The 6375-nt window shown below is 47.6% G+C and overlaps 1 protein-coding gene across 1 annotated transcript in view; it reads left to right on the top strand.

Moving 5' to 3' along the window:
• The window catches only part of LOC112531053, a 53251-nt gene that overhangs the window by 46052 nt on the left and 824 nt on the right, over positions 1–6375 (top strand). The window lies entirely within an intron of this gene.

Raw genomic sequence — 6375 nt, 5'->3', positions numbered from 1 at the left:
GTGGTAAAAATAAATCCCGATAAACTATACTCCATCCGGGAAAGCATAGCATGTACGCCCATCAAAGGGGAGAAAATATCAGACAATTGAGGCAAACGGATGCACCGTGGGAGAACAGAAGGATTTATTTCAAAGAGGAATACCAACACAGCCCAAGACACTGGTCTTGACGCTATACAAAATATCTGCTCTTTCCCATAGCTCCTGACAAACCCTTCTCCTTGTTGCAGGGAAAAAGAGAAGCAAAGATCCGGTAAAGCCCCTTCACTACTCATGAAAACCAGTCTTAGTTGATCTGCCACCAACACGACAAGTACTTCCCATTCTCAAAGCACCACTGAATTTTTTTGTGTGTGGAAGGTTCCACGCCACAGGTAAGAACATCGTATTCAGACTCAGTGGATAATCCCATCCTGTCATCTTTTGGATTCTCTGTATCTATGTATACAGGTTTTGAGAAGAGGCAATGCAAGACCCTTGTTAGCCATGACTGGTACTAATGCTTGTGTGCACTTCTTGTTTGCTCACATTGTGATTGCCATGTTTTACGTTCAAAATAGGTTAGCCATGGGCATGGTGTTACTGAAATAAGAAGGACTGTGGGGTTGTAGAATCGAAGAGGGAGAGACTGCTGCATCAGCATCCACCATGCCACCATCTAATCTGAAAAAGCTCAAACAAGTGGAGGCAGTGAACGGACTGCTGAACTGTTTCATGCACTGTTTTGAGGCATGGAATCCAAATCCATGCGAGAGTTGTGGAGACTCGTGGGATGGGGGAAAGGGTTGGTGTGAATGGCAATAGATGTGAGCACCCACCTGGTTGTCTGCTCTTAATGAGCACATAACCTGGTGTTCTATTCTTAATGAGCCCCGCCTGGCATTCTAATCTTCATGAGTTTTCCAGGTCATGGAATTGTAACACTGAGGCCTAGCATGGTGTAGACACCTAAGCAAGACATATACCAGTGCAGCCGTTGAGCCTGTTTGTCACACAGCCCCCAACCTACCCTCTCCTCTAACAGAATGTAGGTGAAGTTTGGGAAAGCCCTGCCTCCTGTTACTTTATGTTTCTGAAGAATGCCTGTTCCAGAGAGTGCTTAGGTAAACTGCATATTCTGGAGAGCCATGTGGGGATGGGCCCAGATCTTGCTCCGTTGATGAACTCAGCAGTGAGCCACTTGTAATGAGCTGGTGCATCCATGCACATACCCACAACTCCACTGAAGCTTCTGCAGCTACAGTTAGCATCTTTATATTCCACTGAAATTTGGGTTTGGCTCTTGAATCTGTGCTCTAATACAGGTTTTTTTGGTCTCAAGCACTACTACAATTGTGCCTGTGGTTGGCCGTGGGGTCCCACTGATCCTCACAATGTGTTTGTAAAAAGCTGGGAGGGAAACTTTATTTGATGTTTATTTTTTGTCAGTATCATACCAATGTACATTATTTAAAGCCAGAAGTAGTTAAAAAATGAGAGTTGATCATGCAAAGTAAGTAACAACACAGCAAGTCTTTAAATATGTTTTTTGTGGATGTTCAAACTCAGACTCTGCTATTTCTTCTGCTAGAACCAGAGTTATGGTGCTAAGCAGTATGGACAGTGCATCATAATCCTTTTTCCAAGAAGTTACCAATTCCCTTCCCTTGACATTCTGTTCAGTGGTCAGTGCTTCACCAACTCCGAGGACTAGGAAATCTTCTGTGCCTCTGTGTCACACAGATTGGTTCTGTTCTGTCGCCACGTCAGCAATTGATTAAACAGCAGAACAAAGTGAAAGTGAAAGCAATTCCAGTAGCAAGCTGCACACTCACGTATGGTTTGATTCTGCAGACTGGTAAGGCTGTGTTTTCGGCTCTCAAGAGCTCTGTATGGTTTTTGAGTTTCCTTATCTCTTGGCCAGTCTCATGGCAGTTGCATGATTTCTGTGTTGGACCACAAGTTCCTCAACAAGACATTCAAATGTGTTCACAACGGGTATAGAAGTCTTAAATATTCACAGGCGTGTATGTCTGGGCTTACCAGACTCAAGCCTGCCTGACTGTAATGGGGACAATGAATACGTCTGTGGCAGACAGGTATTTATTCAGGTAAGAATCTGTATTAATGGATGGATCTCAGAAAGATGGAAGGTTTGCACTCGGTGAGAAATAGAAGTAAAAGCCAAAGGACCACAAAGGCAAAGAAGTGAGCATATGGTTAAATAACTCTTTACTACTGACTGTGAAATAAATCCCTTCTTGTTTCCAAATACATACCCAAGCAATGAATCGATGTTCAGAGATCATTCAAGAAGGGATGTGAAGATGAAAGGTGCCCGGAGGTCCCTGCGAGTTGGGCAGGTGTGACTTTTATATCCTGCTCCTGCCCCCTGGCAGAACGATAGCAATAAACAACAAGAATTCCCATATCCATCCTATGTCAGTGGGCTATTCCATGGGCAGCATCATCTCCAGGCAGCATCCTCTTCCATGCACTTAGCAAGAGTCTCACATTTCCTTATGCAAAGTCTGAGTCTGTGTTATGATTTTATGTTTTGCTGATTGATCAAAAATTCAACCCAAACTGCGGAGTCCATCCAGGTGACTGAAGAGACTCAGCATCTGAGAATTCTAGACACTGAGTGAAACTGTAAGCCTTGTAGATAAGGCAGGCAAGTCAAGTAAGGAAGATCTCAAAAGACACAGCGACACATGCTAACCATTCACATTCCCTACCTATGGACTCAGGTTGAGTAGGAGATTAATAATTCATCTTGCCTTGAGATAAAGCACATCAAATATGGCAGCCCTTGAGGGAGTGCTATACAGACTTGGTGCAAGATAATCAGCAGATGGGAGCTCTCTACACTAGCAGAAGGAATAGAAATTGAAGAGCATTTTTGATAAAAAATCCATAAGTGCTTTTGGGATTCATTGTAGGTGTTTGGACCACAGCCTGGCTGTGACACAATCCTAGCCTTTGCCTTTGCTCTCTGTTCATGTGTGTCATGCAGTAACTGCTCTGAGCTGGGGGACTCAGAGCAGTGTCATTCTGCCTGAGGAATAAGGACACACTCTGTGCTGCTAGCAGGCACCTACAGCACCTTTCATCAAAAACCAGCTGGAAGATGGACAAACGCAGGGGGAATCCTGCCCCACAGACCTAAAGCCCTTCCCACCTGAATGGAAACACTCGTCTGTCTTCGTCATTCAGCCCAGAGCAAAGCAACTGTGGTCATGCCGTGCAAAGAGGTGATGTTCTTTGCACCCCATCAGCCCTCTGCACTCACACACCTCTATGGTTTTGGTCCCTCAACTGGAGATGTGCAGCTGCTGCTCTTTTAAATGCCGCTTCCAGCCCAGCTCCATGCAAGCAAAGCATCACGGAGAAATACATCTTTCTGAAGGAGCGGTGGGTGAATCTTGTGTGGGAGGAAAGTTCTCCTTCCTAAACAGAAGAGGCGTTACTGTGTGCATGAAGCTGTAGTCTGGCCAGGCCAGAGAGCACAAAGAAAGGGGGATACAAAAATAGCACAGGCAGATTCTGAGCACGCAGGAGGTTCATTGCTCACCACAGAGTGAGTTCTCAGCACATGGTCACGTTTTGTGGGTCTGCTGATCATCTCCATGGGCAGATGCAGGGCCTGAGCTGAGTTCCTCCATTCTCAGCACAGAGAGCAGAACTGTAGCCGTGGTCCTGCTCTGCCACGTTTTGTGGGTCGACAGGTTGCATCATGGGCAGATGCAGGGCCAGAGTTTCCAGTGGATGAGTTCCCACAGGGGAGTGGGGAGAGGCAGAGGTTAATTTTCCTGCCGAGATTGTAATTGAAGTGATAAGTGCTTGTGGTGATTACAGCAGTAATACTGAGTGGTTTCTGCTGGTGGAGTTCTGCAGGTGGTGGAGAGTGTGTAGCAGCACTGAAGGCACTGGTTTTCTTCTGGGCCTCTCACTGTTGGGATGTTCCCTTAAGGGTGCAGTGCAATGGGGCTGAGAGTAGAGTCAAAGGAGCATGGACACAGGGGGGAGATGGAGTAGAATGCAGAAGAGATGCCATGTCAAGCAACAAGATGTTGTATTTAATGTGAGCTTATAAACAAGGGCAGCAACTGATTACACAGTTTTAATGGTGATAGGAAAAAAGAGAAAGGATCTGTACTGAAAGAGGAGTGGTTCAGTTTAGATGCTAGAAGAAAATTCTTGATTCAGAGGGTGTTGCGGCACTAGCACAGCTGCCCATTGAAGCAGTGCATGCCTGGAGGTGCTCCAGGATGGGTTAAATGGGGCCGTAGGTTTTTATGAGTCTATGGCTAACTGCATAATCTTTCAGGTCCTCTCCAGATCAAACCATTTTCTTTGATGACTCTGTGATAGACTGGAGATGGCCAGGAGGTTGCAAGAAAACAGAGCAAGGAGGAGAGCTGACGCAAAGAGACCGATGGGACCCTGCATGCAGAATGGGGGCATGATCAGCAAGATCAGGTGGGCATAAGGGGGAGAAGGGAGAAGATTCCTCCCTTTAAGAAACAGGAAACACAGACCATGATGAGGTGTCTGACGTCCCCAAATAAAAGCGGTAGCTCGGCAGACACAACAGATGCACCATGGGCTGCATCACAGTCTCTCACCGTGGGTAACTCTGTCAGCTAGAAAAATACCACAGGACAGGTCCTGGGGTTGCAATGCAAACCAGTGTCCATCTGTATCCAGCTCACATCAAAGTAGGCGCTGTGAGAAGAGATCGCCAAAAGATGTTGGGGGAAGCACAGTGGACCATGGCGTGTCCTCGTGTCCCTGCCCTCCTGCTGCTGGTGGTGGTTGGTGAGTTGGGGATGCTGTGTGAAGTAGGGAACCATGCCTGGAGCAGGAATCCCACCAGAAATAGGCTTGGGATGGTGCTGAGGGCAGTGGTGCAGTAGGTGAAGGGTGTAGGCGTGCTCCAAAAATACGTGGGTTACACAATGCTGGGTGCTTTAGAAAGATAGGGAACAGTACTTGAAGCAGCAAACGCACCACAAATGGACCCGATCTTTCTCAGAGACACTGTATGGGATAGGCAGACGGGATGGTGCCTAGTCCTCCGTGGGGACATGGGTGGGAACATCTGGGTGAGCAGGACATTGTCCCTCTAAACAAAACTCTCTCTGTCCCGTGGTGCAGGTACTGGTGTGAACACCCAGAACAACCTGCATCTCCAGGGCTGATGGTGAGTGTGAGAATGGGTCCAGAAAAAGAAGACATCCTGGGGGAGGAAATGGGAAGAGAGAAGAGCAGTTTTCCCCCCTGAATTCCCAATGTCCATCTCTGGAGTGCTGATTGTCTGTGCCTTGTGATTCAATGTGTTTTGCAACCAATGAGGTGGTGGAATCCCTGTGCCATCTCTCCAGGTACTCTCCAGGCTCCAGTCCTGTTCCTTACGCATCCAGTGCTCAGGAAGGAGAAGTTTTCTTGGCTCGATGTGTCTTTCAGAAACAGTTTCCTTCTACCCGAATTGTCTTGTGCAAGGATGGGTTGGAGGTGTATAGTGTGAAGGTCCAAGAGGGAAGGGTCATGAGCTCCATGCTGCTGAACATCACTGAGAGAAGTGCGGGGACATACACATGTTTCTACCAGCAGAGGAGCACGAAAAACTGGCTGAGGAGCTCTCCCCTCAGCGCTCCCTTGGACCTGCAGGTCACAGGTGGGACATGACACCAGGGTGGTGGGGACACAGGGGATGGGGTGACTGAACACCACATAGATTTTCAGGATCAAAAAATGCCATAGAGAGACGTGGGCTCTGGAATGGTCTCCCTCTCCATCCCGTGGTGCAGAAATGGGGCACTGCTGTGCCCAGGCTTAGGAAGCAGGTGCAGGGTTTGGGCACAATCCCTTTCCTGGGAAGGGATGCTGCAAGGGTTATTACAAAAATGTTTCGAGAATGCGGAAGGGAAACTGGGGTGATTTCCAAGTGTGGGGTGGTTTCTCACTATGTGAGCTCTAAGCAGCAAGAAGATGATGCTGTGGCCATAGTGTGGGGATGGCCAGATGTTGGTGTGCTTTGGGATCTGGGTGCCTCTACCTGCTTCAACAAAACCACCTAAAAGAGGCTTTAGATGGCGGCAGGAGGGGAAATGCATTGTGGAGTCTTGCAATTGGGATGCTGCCATCCCATCCTACAGAGGCAGATCAACATACTAGTCCTTTCTTATCCACAAGGTGAAGTAGAGAATTGTGCTGCAGTATCATACAGTGCACGGTTGCATCTCTGCCATGCATTTTTAAATCCAGCATAGTTTACGTAATCAGATTGAAGGGAACCTACATCATTCTATGTGTCTCAGGAGAAGGGCAGGCTCAGTGGGCACCTTCCTATGGCTGCAAGCCCTGCCCCATAGCAATGCACTCAGGAGCTGT

This window comes from Gallus gallus, chromosome 31, assembly GCF_016699485.2.
Source record: "Gallus gallus isolate bGalGal1 chromosome 31, bGalGal1.mat.broiler.GRCg7b, whole genome shotgun sequence".
Classification (NCBI taxonomy): domain Eukaryota; kingdom Metazoa; phylum Chordata; class Aves; order Galliformes; family Phasianidae; genus Gallus; species Gallus gallus.
The sequence above is the reverse complement of the archived record's forward strand: the minus strand, read 5'-3'. Positions and strand labels throughout refer to the sequence as shown.